General features: G+C 39.6%; 1 protein-coding gene across 4 annotated transcripts in view; it reads left to right on the plus strand.

The window, feature by feature from the left end:
* Positions 1-16,749, plus strand: part of TENM2 (teneurin transmembrane protein 2) — a 479,299-nt gene that overhangs the window by 378,653 nt on the left and 83,897 nt on the right. The gene's annotated exons all lie outside the window — the stretch shown is intronic.

Consider the following 16,749-nt stretch of genomic DNA (forward strand, 5'->3'; position numbering starts at 1 on the left):
TAAAATAAGTTGAGGCAAGATTCAAATAGAGAAATGTGGAGAAAACGTGAACAAGCTCCTCAGATGGCTTTTAGAACTTGGTCCATACAGTAACAGCAGTCTGAGAGCTTGCTTTTGTGTGAACCCCAAGTCTGACAGATGAGAAACACAATCCTTTATCCCAGGGCTAATCCTGAGGCCATCAGAGGCAGTAAGACGTCAGGGGAGTCTCTGCAAACCATTTGCAGGCAGTGCACAGGGACCCCTCCACCCACGTGATCTAAAAGATAAAAATGAACGAAAGCTGTGAGACACAGCACAGATTTTACTTCAGATCCATTAGCTTCAAGAAAACACTATGAAAATTATTGGAAAGAGATGAGCTTTTGGCCCAACCCACAGGGTGTAACGCACTTTTATACCCTGATTGAAATGGAACGAACTTCACCCTCTCAAACATTGCTGCCAAACACTGTGTGAGGTATTTCTCATTCTCATTCTGTGGAAATAGCTTATTATCTGGTATTCAGTATCAGCAGATTTACTCCATTCTTGCTTAGGCAAGATTCCCTTTGGAGTTTATCCTTATTAAGGCTAAAGAATTTCATCTAACATACAAAAAAGGTAATGATACATTTTGATCTCATGTGGATAAGATATGGCATACAAAGAAAAAGAAAATCTGATAATCAAAGGATAATTCCATGCAGAGATGTGTCCTGATAAAGCAAGTGTGTACAGTTAAAGCCAGTGGAAGATTTGCTGTGAATTGAACTGCACTGTGAGTAACCTCTTGTCCACAATTACATGTAGGAGCTATTGGTGATAAGTGATTCTCTGGCCAAGGATCAATTAAAGAATCAGACATGCAGCTGTGATTATTGTAATTTTTTGGTGTGTTGCATTTTTTTCCTATTCATCTCTTTTTTTCTGTAAGCTCTGTGATAAAACCACTGAAGTATATCAAGAAGTCCTTCTTGCTTAGAATTCTTGCTGTTCATGTCTGATCATAGTCTGGATTTTCAAGGTCCGTGGTGAATCTGCAGCAGGCATCCTTCAGCATGTCCTGCCTTCCACCACCTGGGAATGGAGTCAAGTGCTACAATGAGCTGAGCTCTAGAAGTGACTCAGACTTGGCTATAATTTCATTTCATCTCATAAGATATTTGAAGGACATGCAACTCTTCCACTCCTTTAACAAAACCACTTCCAAAGACTGTCAAATACTGTTTTGCAACTGTGAGCAGAGCCTCCTTTAATTTTGCATTTTAATATACTTGGATTTGCATCATAAGCATCTTTAGCTAATCTGAAAAGGTGAACAATGGACCATCACATAGGATTTCTACATTGATATGATGAGCATAGCCTGCTAAGAGATGGTGTCCAATTTGTGAAAGAAGGACAAAAATGGAGTCAAGTAGCTTATGTCAACTGCCATGAAGTTGCCATTTAGCAGATACTTCTAGTTGATTATGCAATGTAATAAGAAACATGTTTAATATTTTAATCTAAATGAAATGAGGGCTTTTGGATTTTTTTTTAAATCAGAAATTTGTGCAATGTTTGATCAGTTGACTTTTTAATCTGATTTTAAGAACTCTAATTATTCAGATTTATGTTATTCGCAATTTCTTTTCCTATTCTCCTTGTGTGGGTTTTTCATTATTTTATTTTCATTCTGTTTGTTTTTGGCTTACTGGCAAAGGACGGCGCCACTTTAATAAGTATAAAAAGAAGGGTAGGTTTTTTTAAATTTCTTTTTATTTCTTTTGCAACATCTATTTAGTTTGAAATAGTTACAAAGCTGTAACATGTAGTCGCTCTCTCTTTAAATTTATTCTAATGGATTTGCTGTTTGCACCACAGTAAGAATTCCTACCATTGCCATTTTCTTTGTTATGTGTGGGCTATTAATCTCTGTATAAAAAATGTAAAAAACTGTCAATTATTAGGTAAGTAAGGTATAATTACTAGAAGTAGTAACTCTTGCATTTTTTCAGTTGTTATTTAATTTCAGTTGTTTGAGACTCATCTTGATCTGAGGCCTTTCAGAGGCTTCTTACTTTGACAACAGTGCAGAAAGTAATGTTTTTTCATCCATTGAATACACTGCTTGAAACTGCTGTCTTTGTGCCATGACCAGAACGCTCCCAGTGGCATACAATGTTCTGGGAACACTGCAACGAAGACAACATTAAATTTTGGGGTGCATCCTACAGAATAACTCAGTACTTGGTTCATTGCTGTAGAGCACATGGCCCACAGGAGTGAATGGTGTCCAGCTGGTAGTGTATAGGAGTATATATTTCCTCTCTGTGTGAGTCAGGAAAACACTATTTGCCATCAGAACTTGGCCCAAAATTTTAGGAACTGGAAATAGCTTAAGCAGACAGAAGCTGCCTGGATTCTGAAGGAAAAGGTGAGGGGATGCTGAATCCCCTTTTTCCTCTGCTTGCCCTGCACTTGGCCATGGCCTCACAGAGGAGATGGAAGCTGAGGTGAGGCAGCACTTTGGGCCTCCCGTGGCACAGTCAAACTGAGGAAAGGGTCTTGAACTGTTCAAGTGGCTCCCTGCAAATGCAGTACCAGGTTATGGATCAGACAAGTGAGGGAGGGTGGATCAAACATGATGATGCCATCACCAGATGGGTTTGCAGAGCAAACAGCTGGAGAGGAACAGCAGTGTAGGAAAAGTGCCAGGTTTGTGGCGTTATTACAATATTGTCCTGAGCAATAACATAAGTTAAAGGTGACCTATGGTGGTTAATCCTTTACACACAAAGCAAATAAATAAAAGCAGCACCTGACTCCAGGGATGTATCACCTCAATACAACTTTGAAGGGACAATTGACAGATATGAAGATACAGGAAAAAATGATGATAATGCAGTGTTATAAACACACCAGCAGTGTGACTGTTGTCAGCCTGGGGGAACACTGTGGTAAAGGCAGTTTTAAAGAGGGGTGACAGGGTAGATAACATCTTGTGGATTGTGGAGGGCAAATGGGGCCTTCAGAGGGGAGACTGAGCACAGGAAACAGCTCCAAAAAAAAAAAAAAAAAAAAAAAAAAAAAAAAAAAAAAAAAAAAAAAAAAAAGCCGTTCTAAAGACCTGAAACAAGACTGGGAAAGAAGAGCCACACAGCTGAAGGTTAGATTAATAAATTAACAATATGATTAGTGAAGCAGTGCTGCATGTAAAGAAGACTGAAGACTGAATTTATCAATATGGAGAAAAAGGTGTTTATTTAATGTCAATTTTATTTACTGGAAGCCAGGGCAGAATTCTGACCTACAGATGCAATGCAGAAAAACGTCTGTAAAAACTTTGTCGAAGCTTGAATGCGAGGCAAGAAAATGAGTCAAAAAAAATCCAGACTATGAACCTTAATGAAAAGTAGAATGATGGTATTTTCCACTTTGATAAGCAAGAATGCAGGGCAGGGCTAATAAGAAGTGAGACAGAGAAAAAAAGGTAAATCAAAAAAGAAATAACTATTGGTAAGCATTTTAGATGTTCATAATAATAGCATGTATCATCTTACACTTACACTGTGCTGTTGAAGGAAGAAAAAAAATGTGCTTTTCTCTAGAAATGCTGCATTCCTGACTTGTCACCCACACATATCTCACATCCTTTCTTGCAGTTGACAGAATCCAGCATGTTCAGCTTCTCTCTTTGTATCTCTTTCTGGGTGGGTTTGTTTTTAGGTTTTGTGTATTTATGTGTGTATGTGTGCCAACTTCTGTGCGTGCTGCAGCAGCAGCACAGCCCTGGCTTGTCACTCAAATCTTCTCTCACAGTGGGTGGAAGCATCATTTTGATACTTGAACAGACAAGGCTGTCTTTGGCAGTGTTCCCCACCAGCAGTTCCCACCTCTGACTCAGTACCTTAAAATGCCTTTGTTATAAATTTTCTTGTTTTCCCAGTTCCATGTTTTATTAGCAGGCTATTTTCATTTCTTGCTAACTGGTCATGTCCTCAGTTGCCTTCCAGATTTTATGTACAGGGCAGTGATTGCCTGCCTGCCCTTGTTTTTCTTGGTTGTACAGAACTGTATTACACTCTAAAAAGGAGCTTGTGCTATTAACTCTGCCTAATATTAATTACAGAATAAATAAATAGACATGCAACCTATTTTGACAATGACTGACAGCCATTGCTGTCTGTCAGCTGCTAGCTGGTCTGCATGAAATGAGATAGTAGCTTTGATCCAGTGTCAGGTAGACAAGGAGAGCCAACAAAAAATCCATCACTGCAGCTCTTTCTAATTGGCAATTTAAGCAGGAGCCAAGGGCTGAAGGGGTCACAGGCTGTGTTCTTTCAGATTGTGAGTGCTCATGGCTCCAGAAGGGGTTCAGGGCAATAGGAGCCATCGTGTCTAGTCTGAGCTTCCTCATCAATCCTCATGGATCCTCCTGGAGACTGGAAGTAAGAGCAGGGGGATGGAGGGGCTGGGCTCTGGAATTCTACAGCAGATAGCTTGTTAAATTTCTGTTACAACACAAGGCACTTCCCATTAACATTTCACTGCTGCTTAGGAATGTGTACCTGTCCCTCCAGTACAGTATAGGTTGAACAGGAGGATTAGCAGTGCTCAGATTGCTCCCTTTTCTGCAACAGGCTGCAATTGGTGCTCATACCCCCTGCATACTTTGTAAGAGAGTATTTACAAAGTTGAAATAGCACCCAGGAGCTGCTTGTAGCGTTGGGAATACTTGAGGAAACATACTTTAAGAATATAGGTTTCAACATGCAAAATATTAACTTCACGTTGTTCTTAAAGTTTCTACAGCTTCTGCTGATTCCAGCATTGAATTTAGGGTTATAAAGAATTTATCTGCAAAAGATTTTGTCCTGAATAATTTTAAGTGGGGATTCCCATGTTGTTTAGAAGTACATCCTTCATTCTTTTTGTTAAGGTTGGGCCTCTACAGGGAAACAAAAATGCTTTAAATATTTTTAAGAAATTTATTTAATATTGTTAAATACACCTAATAGTTGCATCTCATGTGGCAATTTATTAGCATATTTTCTGTATTAAACCATCAGTAAACATACAGGCAAATTTGCCCATATGAATTACATTGTCTATTCATATGTTTCTGAGTTCATGCTGAAGCCTATGAACTTGAAATTATCTATGATTCCTTTTCCCAAAGAGCTTGTAGTGTAGTGGTGTAGCTAAGAAGGCAGATTTATTCTGCAGGAGAAAATTTCAGACAAAGCTAAAAGGATTAAGGAAAAAAAATAATGGGGAATACTGAGGAATTCAGTAATGAAGGAAGAAGAAAATAATTGACAGAAGTCACTGATGCCAGAGATAGACAAAATATGATAGGTGAAAAGTGAACATGTATGGAATTATAATTCTCATTTCAGCAAACACTTGGGTATTTTGTGTGATCATTCACTACCCCACCTGGAGAAACTCAGGGGCTAAAAAGAGCCACAGGCAGTAAGTACTGTAGCTGAGCTGGAACCAAATTTTATTGGCTTAGTATTATAAGAAAGTTTGCTTTGCTTATGTCCAAGATGGAAAGCACATGGAAACACAGTAAAATCTTATTAATGGATTTTTCTTCAACAACATTATGTAATATTTTCATACTTAATAAAAACTAGGTACATTCATTTGATCTCTCACAGGTGCCTTTGAAGACTGCTGTGTTATCAGTTACTTCTCTTTCTTCCCTTCTTAAACATGTGCAGCACAAACACATATATTTGTACAAATATCTTCTGTTTCAATGGAGTTCCAATAAGTAGAATATTTCAAAAGGTTCTGAGTGCAGCAGGGAAGTGGACATCCATATAAATACATGCAGGACAAAAACCATTGTGCAGCTTAGTTCTGGCAAGCCAAAAAGCTTTTTTCTTTCATAATACTTCCACTGGTGGCCAAGAATTTCTCTGCTCCTACTCTGCTCTCCTGAGCTGAATTGTGCTCGCTGTGCTGTATGCCTTGTAATTTGTTTTTGTGCTTAATTGGTTAGCTTATCTAATTGTGTTGCAATCTGCATCTTGGTTTTACTTTGCTTTGTCTCCTTGGAATTGTACTGGTGTTTGTTTATTTCATTAAGTTCTAAGGGTTCATCCTGGCAGTTGTGTTGGGATCATCTTGGAGTCCTTGTGATGATGGTAAATGTCATTGAAGCGAGTATGATTAAGTAGTATTGTAAATCACATTATAGAAATACAGCTGTTGTCAGACATCCTTAGACATTTCCCATCCCTGAACAACAGAAACAGCCCTGAATCATAGCCTCAGATTTCAGCATGCATGACTTCTTTCACACCTACACTATATCTGGATTCAAAACTGTAATTCAGATATTTTTCTATATTTAGTCCTTACTTCAGTAAGATTAAATTCAGTTAATTGTCATCCCCCTTCTCTTTCTCAAAACAAACAAAAAAATCTCTAATTCAAACATAGAAAAATGTTTAAATATCTGCAGCTAATGTGGAACTGTGCAGTTAAACATGTTATGATTTAACTTTTCTGGTAAATTTAACAAGGCAAATAATAGTAACTGAAATGAAACCAAACCAGCCTGCATTTTAAATACCGTGAATGCTGCAGGCTGTGGGTGCAGTCCTGCATCTACTGCACTGCTGTTTAGCCAGAGCTAAGCCACTACCACAGGAGCCATAGTTTTTACAGTGTTCACTGGGAGTGGTGTAAAACTTACAAAAATATTTGAAGGAATATTTCACTTTTTTGTTCCTTTTTCTAGAAGCATATGTGACTTTGTGCAGTTAGTGCTCTTCTGTTATGGATCACAACACTTATGTTTGGAAGGGAATTTCTAGTATTTGATGTTTGTCCTTACTGCTGCTTTTTTGTGAGCATCATCTCACTGCTGCTTTTTTGAAGCATCATCTCTTTGACTCCTCTCTGACTCTTTCCACTGAGATAGCAACTGAAAACTCTGGAATAGTTTAGTTCTGCCTTCCTCCGCAGTTTTCCTAGTGATGAAGTTATCAAAACAGAGGAATGAATATCTACATGCCTGTCTATGACAGTAGCTGATTTCAACATCTGCTGGTTCCCATCTGTTGGTAGGAAGTAAAACTTGTTTCTCTGCATGGTCTTGTAGCAACTTCACTGCTTATTTCTAAAGCAGGAATTTCACAGCTCTGATTCTGTGTTACTCACAGAAAAAGAGTTGGTTTGGTTGCTTTGGGTTTTTTCCTTCCTTTTCAAAGGCATAAAATAAGTGGCAAACTGATCAGTCTCATTCTTCCGTGGTAAGTCAGAACCAGAGCAAGGGAAGTTCCATTCCCTTGAATGCATTGATGCCTGTGAAAAAGAGATTGAGCTGTGTGGCTCTTTAACGTGCAGCAGAGAGGGAGGAGCTGATCTGGACTGGCTGCAAATCGCCTTCTCTGCTGTGTGGGGAACTGCACTCTTCCCTTAGCAGTGCAGTGACAGAGCTTCTGCTGTGGTGGAGGAAGAAAGAGCCAGGCTGACCAAGAGTTGAATCCAGAATGTACTGACAGAACAAAGTCCTCAAGACATTTGACTCCTGGCACAGCTAGCTGATTTATCAAGTGTCACTGCACTCAAATGTCCCCTTCTGTCTCCATCTCCAGTTTGTAGTTTGTTTTATGCCACTTTAATTCAGCTGTGACTTCTCCTTGGAGACAGAGCAGTGGTCTCTTTCCCTCCCCCTGAAGCACTCCAATATTTTTTATCTAAGGTCTTTGTTGGTGGTTAGTGAGATTGTCTAAGCTCATCTTCATAAAAGCAGTAATGGGCCTTCAGTCCTTTCAATCCACCATTAAAATAGTTCTGAGGTATTTGATATTGGCTTAGTTTTGACTTCCTTATTCATATGGACTGCAGTGTTATTGTTACTGAAAATGTTATAGGGTTAAATAACCAAGCAAAATTTATTTGTACCAACTGAGCAACCTCAAAGAGACTGTTTGAAAAAATTGTTGCATTTCTGGAAATTGGTGCTAGTGTAGGAAGACACATTTGTATTTCTTACATAGATTTTTTGTAACAGTTGTTAAGCTTAGCAATTATCTAATGGAAATAGGTACTTTGTTCAATGGTAGAGGAGGGAACAGCAAGTGTTTTCTTTTTGATGGATGGTCTCACACTGAAGGCATGAGAAAAAATATGACCTTTGTGATAAATTTGGGCCAAAGCAAAAGTTTGCTGAGTGTTCAGAAGAAAGTAAATATTAATTGTGCAGTTAATGCTGCCCAGTCACTTCTATAAAAATCATCCCATTTTTTTTGTAGAACAGCTTAAGTACTTATCGATTGAGAACTTCTATAACTCCCAAAATGGAGGCATCCCCATATCTCTACAGGTATTCTAAATGAATTGAATTAATCATAGGCTTAAAAGTCTCTAGTGATCTTCGTTAAGTTTCCTGGGTTTAATTAAAACATCTGTGCAGTTTTAATTTATCGATTCATCCAACTCATATGTCATGTTTTTAACACACCCCAGCATGCTCTGCATCATTTTTAACCCGATTTCCACTTAACTAAAGCAATTAAATTCACCCCAGATTAATTAAAGCATCCATACTTTAGTGCTTAAGTCAGCGTGTGCTGCTTTCCCCAAATGGTTTCTGAATGTCAGAGATTTGACACACCTGATGGGTTTTTTGTCCTTCTGGAAATTCTTCTGTGGGTTTCCTCCTTGCTTGCTAATGTGCAGTTTGGCACAGCTTAGGAGCTTGGTGGGGCTGGTGTTGGGCAACTGAAGTAGGGAGAGCAGAGCTTGACTGCTGTGAGAGACATTCCCTCTTGATGCTGACCTGGTGCCAGCCAGGGCAGAGCAGCGCTGCTGTTAAACCATTTAAATTAGTTCTGTGTTCTGGAGTCAAAGCATTTCATGGAGTAACTGCTGAATCACCTCATGTCAGTGACAGTTGTTCACAGTTGTTCATTCTCCTGCTTCTGGGTGAATTTCTAGAAGGTGATTTCTGCTTGGAAGAGCACGAGCTTTTAGAGCAACCTAAAAAAGACTTTGTAGATCTTTCTAATTGTCACTGTTCTTAAGAATGTTTCAGCCTGATGAGAGTTGGTGAATTTAGTGATCTCTGAAGAGTAGCCAGACTAGTCAAACACTGTTCTTCCTGACTGTGCAAATAGCACATTTGTAGGGTGCAAAGAGCAGGTGAGAGAACACAGTCTTGGATCATTCAGTTTCCCATTCCAGAATGTTTTTCTTGAGCATGATTTTGCTAGGGTGGAGTGGTTTCTCCCAAAGAAAGTCATATAAAATTATCATAAACTAGTAAAAGAGAAACAACAGAAACCATGAAGTGGTCTTAGAAGTTATTTCAGATTTTCATATCCACAAATGAACTTCAGTAAAAACTAATAAGTTTGTAGACAAGTAATGGAATGTGCAGCCAACTGATTGAAATAGGTTTAAACAGAAAATATGAAGGGAAGTGTTGTCAAACAAAACCATTGTATTTTCAGACTACAACTAATAGATTTATGTCTTATTTTTTAGAAATTACTGTGGGCAAATACTTGGTGCAACAAGGGATATGATAATTAAGGGCAAATATTTGGTGTAAGATGGGATGTATAATAAAACAGGGGATATCTTAGTACTTTTTTGTTTATAATATTAATGTAAAATCTGGAGCCAACATTTTGAATCAAGTTGACAGCAATTAATTTTTTTAATAACTGGGCAGATTTTCTAAAATGCAAATGCTTTTGATTCCTTTGGGTATAGTAATTTTGTTGATTTTAGGCCATTTTGATTAAGATTGTTCATACATAAATAGGTATGACTTAATTTTAGGAGAACAGGAACTTGATTGCAGCTTTTGCAGTGAATCTAAAATTATCTGGGGCTTTGGTAGACGGTTGTAGGATTCAACTCTTACATCAGTAAAACACATGTTCACCTGCTTACTTATTAATCTAAATTGTCCATTGAATATAAATTAATATGTGTAGTCTAAATGCTGCATATGCATCACCAGCATAAAAACCAAAAAGAAAAAAATGCCAGTAGAGTGTGACTCTGCTCTCATCTATCACATTAGGAACCAGGCAGTTGTACACAACATTTGTCTTGGCTCTTTCCTCTATTTCTGCTCCAGTTTGGAGCTGACCTGGAGTGCATTTATAGGCTTCAGATTAGACTGTCAAAAACTGGAATCCATCTTCTTTATATGTTGGCAAAATCGTGCATAATCTCTCAGCAGTAGCAGCCTAATCTCTGCTAAAAGGAAGTCCAAGTGTGAGGTATTACAGAGTCTGAATTAATTATCCCCTAGAGGAACTGCACCCAGAAGGGTCCCTGGTAGGGCTCAGGAGTTTGACCTACATCTGTCTTCAATTCAATTCCTGGTGGTCAGTGGAAAAAAAAAAAAAAAAGACAATTTCAGATTCGTTATGCAAGTGTGCTTGCATTATCCACTCCTTTATATAACCAGGAATTTGTGCAATTCCATGTCCAAAGAGCATAGCAAGGCTGCCCAAATCAGTTCAGTGATTTTATGTGACTGAAATTTACTTCCTTCTCTTAAACAGGAGCACCTACAGATACAAATAATTTTCTGAGGTGTGGCAAAATTCTGTAGAGTTCAACAAGGGCTGAACATATCTTACACTGGAGTATAAATAGTGTCTCTTCAGAATGCTTTTTTTCTGAACGTGTTTATTTGTTTAGAGGGAAGTAAAGCCATAATGGCTGAGACCAAAATTCCATTTCACCCAGGATTTCAGCTATAATGGTGATATACAGCAGGTAGCTGAGGGAGAGTAAAAGTTTTATTTGTCTTTGTTGCTTCTCCATTAAATTCTTCTGGTTCTAGACGTAGTGTGTGCTAGGACTTACTACAACAGACAAAGCCTCTTTGTGTTCAGTAGCCTTTGCAGATTTTCATTCCATGAATTTATTGAAATTCTATGATCGATCACAGAATGTTCATCCATGAGTTTTAACTTGTCAATTAATCTTGTTAAAACTGTTTGATGGAACAGTCAGCAGTACTCAGGCACTATAGATAATTTCCAAGCTCTTTTAGTTCAGTCTTAAGGTCATACTTGAACTCTCAGTCCTGATTTTCCATACTATTTACATGGTGAACAAACAGCCAAGCTCATCTTTTTTGCATTCCAGCTTGTGGTAAGAAAAATATGGTTTCTATGCAAAATTGGGGCTTGAAAGCATTATGGATACAACCATTTTGGCCCTTACCCAAATACCAACCCTTGGTACAGTCTTGTCATGGGCATCTCACCACAAAATTCTGTGCTACACACATTAAAAAATTAGATGGGACCAAAAATTCTATTCTTCCTCTGCCATGTTTTAAATTTTATATTTGAATGAAAAACTGAGCTGTTTGCAAAATAAGAATAGTATAAGGGCATTGCTTTTGACCTGGTCCAGGACAGGAAAGCACTGTAGATGCAAATTCAAAAACTTCCAGTCTGCATATATTTGTGCCCAGAGACTCAAATAATTTTGAAGAGAAATATACCACTTTGTCTATTTTATGAGGAGGAGCTGAAAAAAGTCTACAGTAGAGAACTGACAGCCTAGATCCTAGTGGTACAGGACTCTCTCTGCACCAGGGTAATGTTTGCTCTACAGCAAGAAAAACCAAGCCAGAACTCTGCCTTCACATCCTGTTTGGAGCTCCATGTAGCAGGGGAAAACCTCTCAACCCAGCAGCTGTGTAATTAATCCAAGTTCTTCAACAGCCTCCAAGCATTTGCCTCCTCAGATATCCTTTGCTGGTTTCTTGCCATGCTCTAGAAGAACTGCTCTGGTGAGTATGTGTGTGTGGACACTGGAAGGGGGGTGCAAGGAGTGTGTACACAGACTGCAGCTGGGACACCATGGGTTGTCACTGGACAAAATGGTGGCTTTTGATGCCAGAGTCTTTGGGCATTATCCCTGGCCAACTCTGCTCCTCATCTGTGTGTTATAGGCTGTTACCAAATTGCCTTTCCTCATGCATCAGGGAATATGAAGGTTAATCCAAAATACCCTTTACAGAGAGAACTTTTAGAAGGGGTGTTTGGCTTGTCTTTCCTGCTCCAGTGATGTTCTCAAATACATGCAGCCTGCAGGACTTGGGTCTGCAGTGTCTCTTCATCAGCTGAGCCCCATGTTAAAAATTTACTCTGATTTTCTTCAAATACAGGTAAAGGGCATAGTCCCATAACCAAAGTCAAAGGTTAACAGCTGTTTTGTATATCCAGACCTCACTCAGGACATACACTTTTGGGCCTATGTTTCCTGAGTGTTACCATAACTACTCCTGAAGATCTCTGTCCACCTTTTGCCAGTGCTGGTGTAAGATGTGCAGTTGATCTCTCCTCAGAAATGAGATGGAACTTGGTTGTTCCATTACATAATCCAACAGACTTTAAGCAATCAGTTCTGTCCTGGACCAGGAGCTGCCCACTTCCCATGGGGAAACACAAGCAGTCCTAGATAACAAGAAATCTAGAATATTATTGAGGAGTTTGCGCATCAGCTGAAGCCGCCAGGATGTAAAATGAGGGTGGACTGGTTTGGGTCTCATCCTGCAGCAATATGATCTAGGAAATAGGCATAGAAGAACTCTTTTTAAGCTACCTGCTTCTGTTCTCTATAGAAAAGCAGCTTGATTCTCTCTCTTCCTCACACAAGACAGACTATAAACCCATAGCAAAAACAGTCATGAAGAGCTATTCATTACTGCAGTGACAACCCAGCTTCTTATAATAATCTAGACCTTCTTGCATTCTTGCTTACATGTTTCTCCTGCAATCTCAGTGACATGGCAGTCTTGGAGATGCTAAAATCTGTCCCAGAATCTCTCATTTTTCTCATTCTCAAAGTGATATTCCTATAGTTTGCAGAATAACTCCAGCAGAGTTGTAGATTAAACTGTGGCTTTAAGTTGCAAGTGCCTTAATCTTAACTGTATCCACTTCATCCCTAAGGTTAAGTGACAAATTCTCTTGTTTGTCCAGAGTCAGTTCTGGTGTCACTGGCATCGTGACCGCCCCGGCAAACCCCTGAAGGCAGTTTGCTGTTCAACTTACAGACAGGCTTCACAAGGACTGAATAGATCCGTCAGCCACAGCAAGACCTTTGACCTGATGGATACATGAAGAGAGGAATGAAAAGCTGTGACATGACTTTCAGCTTTTCTTAAATTCCTGAAGCACCATAGCAGAGTCAGGGAGCACTGAAAAAACTGCTGGGGGAGCTCTTCAGCCCAAGACCCAGCACCATCCAGTAACCTTCCTTCTGCAGTGCCAGGCTCTGGTATGCCAGAAGCTAACCATACAAATCCAGGGCAAAAGCAGGAGCTAAGAATGGTTTCCCCACAGACAAGTTCCAAATAGCAGATGCACATCACCCCTAGCTGGACTGCAGTTTCCCATTGACTAATGAGACTTAGGGACAAAGCAAGCAGAGAAGTGATCTTACAGCAGGTGGCTGGCGCAGAATTACAGGTCCAGACCTCTCTAGCTAGGTCTAGACTGGTCACAGTTGAGTGGCTTGGACGCTTTTGTTGTTTTTGTTTTCTCTTTTATTTTTAAAATGGGTTATTTCTGCTCAGTCCCTCTTTCAAGGTGGTATGCTGTTTAAATAGTTATTGTCTTTATTTGAGTTTTCATGCTAGAGGAGAGGTTTGCAGAATAGAAATCCTTTCAGGAGTTGATTCACACGTTGATCTGTAAAAGAACAAAACAAGAGCTGTTCCTCACTCGTATCTAGCTTGTGAGTCAGCTTTAAGTTTTTGTCCTTACAACTACTTGAAAAAATATGGTTTCTCCAAAGAAACTGCCTAATGCCCACAGATTCATTTAGCCTTCCTGGGACCTGTTCTTTCCATGCAGCTTTATCACAGTGTGAGGAGTTGGGTGGGCAGAAGCAAGTGTGTCCTAGTGCAATTGGGGAATCCACACTGAGAAACCATCAGTAATGACAGCTCTGATTCTCTGCAGTGGCATGGAAACATAGAGAGGATTTGCATCCAGCATTATTTACTTCCTTCTGTGGTGGGCTTCACCAAAGGGACTGCAGACTTAACCACCCCATACACGAGCTGAGGGGTGCCTTGTCCTAGAGAGAGAGATTTTTTGTGTTAAAGTGAGTTCCAACTAAAAGACCAGGGTCTATACAGTGTTTCAGGGTGTGCAAGATGACACCAAGAAACTTGACACTCATGATCACTCCAGGTCTTCAAAACAGGCTGCCTTCTGATCACTTGCCCAAAATCCTCTACACTATAGAAAGAGAGCAGGACAGAAATTATTACCTCTACATACTGATTTGAGAAAATGTATCAGTGTCAGCCCAAAACAAGCCTTGAAATTGAGAGTTATGGACAAATGAATTGTGCCCCCAGGTCTTCATAGCCAAAAAATGGAAGTGGTGCTGGGTTGATCCCTTTCCTTCTGGCTCACCTGGTGACTTGCAGGAGCTGCACGCCTGATCAGGGAAAGGCTGTGCTGGGAACTGAGCCAGGCTCCTCAGGGGAACATGCAGCCAGAAGGATCATCCATACAGCATTCAAGTTGCTGTTAGTTCAGTGTGTGGTACATCATGGAAAGATGTTTGATGCTGAGGTGCAAAAAGATGTAAGAGAGACTGTCATGGAGTACAGTGTGGGGACAGTTTCTCTGTGTGGTATTTCAATACAGCTGGCTCAGTAAACTTAGCTCAGAAACCAGCAGAAAGTTAGAATCAACTTTTTCACTGAACTCAGTATATACCACATCTGAAATGAAAATGTTGCTTGTTGCAGCAGACCTCTCATTAGGGTAGAAATGAGCCAAGACATAGACTCTCATTTAACAGCATGAAAAGGGTCCCAGTTTATTCTTCTTTACAGTTCAGCCATTCTGACTCTGACTACAGCAAGCTCCTGTTGTTGGCTTCTCTGACAGCCCCTGACCGCTGGCTGTTCCTGCTGGAATGTGACTGCAAGTATTTCCTTGCTGCCTCTGACCACAGGCTCGACTGTGGCTGCAGGCTCCAGCAGCAGGCTCTAACTCCATCAAACCCAGGCTGACCTCACAGCAGATCTTCTGCAGCAGCAGCTTTCTTCCTAGTTTTGTTCTTCGTTGTGTCTCTCTGGATCTTTCCTTCTTCCTCAGGGCTCCTCTACCCCCAGGCTCTCCCTGACCAGCCAGTCCACCCCTTCTATACACTTGTCTTTATTAGTCACAGCTGTGACCCATTAAGGGCAAGGCTGTTCTTCTCTGGTAATTAGTACAACTGTGAATTACCAGGGGTGAGGTCACTTGTAATCCCTTCTGCTACACCTACAGTTGCCGATGGAAATTATATTTTATTCAAATTTCTGTTCATTTCTGCAATGCAGAAGAAAGCAACTGGACAGAACTTATAGGAGAGAACACCAGTAATGCAGTAGAATGAAGTCCTCTTTGCTACCAAGGGATGGATAATATGGATCTAAGACATAGGAGCAGTAGCAAACCCCAAACTTCAGCATACTGACTTTGATATTGTTCTACTGTAGAAGAAAAATAGACCAAAAATATTATACATATTATATGACATACAGCCCATTAATCTGTAGTTTTAATAGAAATAATTCTCAGCACTCTAAATTTTAGCTAACATTTCAGTTTAGAAATCTGAATTTTATTTTTTCTGATCAATTTTTTCACCTATTTTCAGATAAGAAAATTCACAAAAAAATCTGTCCTGAAATCTGTTTTTGCAGCAGATCAATGGGACAGTAAAGATTAATAAGGATTGCTGGGCTGAACAATGGAGAAGTTGAATAACTGGACCATTGCACATTTCTTTGTAGGAAATCAATTACTTGGGTTCTTCTTGATCATTGGGGTTAAAGGGATAATAGAAGCCAAGAAGACATTAGGACCTTTTAATGATTAATAGTAGCTTTTGAGTATATTTTTGGCACTGTAACACCGGGTGTTCGTTTCTAATTACTTTGAAGAGGGAAAAGACAGGGAAATACTTTTCTGTCTTTATCAAACTGCATCAGAGAGAAGAGCACAAAAGTGCTCCAAGCTTTTCTTAAAGATTCTCTTCATTACTCCCATTTTCTGTTATTTCTCTGGGATTTTTTCCATTTCTCTGGCTAGTGACCACACGGCCGGTCTTTGACAGGCCCAGAAGTTCACACATTGCCATGTTCCCAAGGGAGACGTGAGCACACAGGAGTGAATGTGACTTAGGAAAACACTTATATGCACCTGGGTTTCAATCAACCACTTGTTTCTTTCCCTTGCTCTGCATATGTACAACATCTGATTCCTGGCACCCAAGACCTACTGACTACTTTTATTATTCATATCTTCACTTCATTTGCATAAATGAATATTTGCTAAGAATGTCTTACCCCCTTAATAACACAGTAACGAGGGGTAAGGGTTAATGGTGCTTTCTTGCCAGTACACACAGGGTAAAAGCTGTCATTGGGATCCAGGGAAACAAGGCTCAGCAGGGATAGTGGTGCCAAGGTGCATTTGTAGTAGCTGAAATCTTGTGTCATTCTGGTGTTCAAGATTCTTACACTAAAAACCAAAGGGTATAAAAATGTTTGGCCACATTACATTAAAGTGTTCTGGTAAAAGAAAGATGCCATATAATAAGCTGTTGTGGGGACTGAGTGTTTTGTGTTCTATCTATGAAAATTGGATGTCACCTAGAGGAACAAAGCAGAGTAATGTCAAACTCAAATCTGTTCACATTACCCCATTAGTTATCCCAAACATTATCAGTATTCTCCAAAGAATAGGATTTGTATTCTCAGAA

Source organism: Pyrgilauda ruficollis, unplaced genomic scaffold, assembly GCF_017590135.1.
Source record: "Pyrgilauda ruficollis isolate IOZ18807 unplaced genomic scaffold, ASM1759013v1 scaffold86, whole genome shotgun sequence".
NCBI lineage: Eukaryota > Metazoa > Chordata > Aves > Passeriformes > Passeridae > Pyrgilauda > Pyrgilauda ruficollis.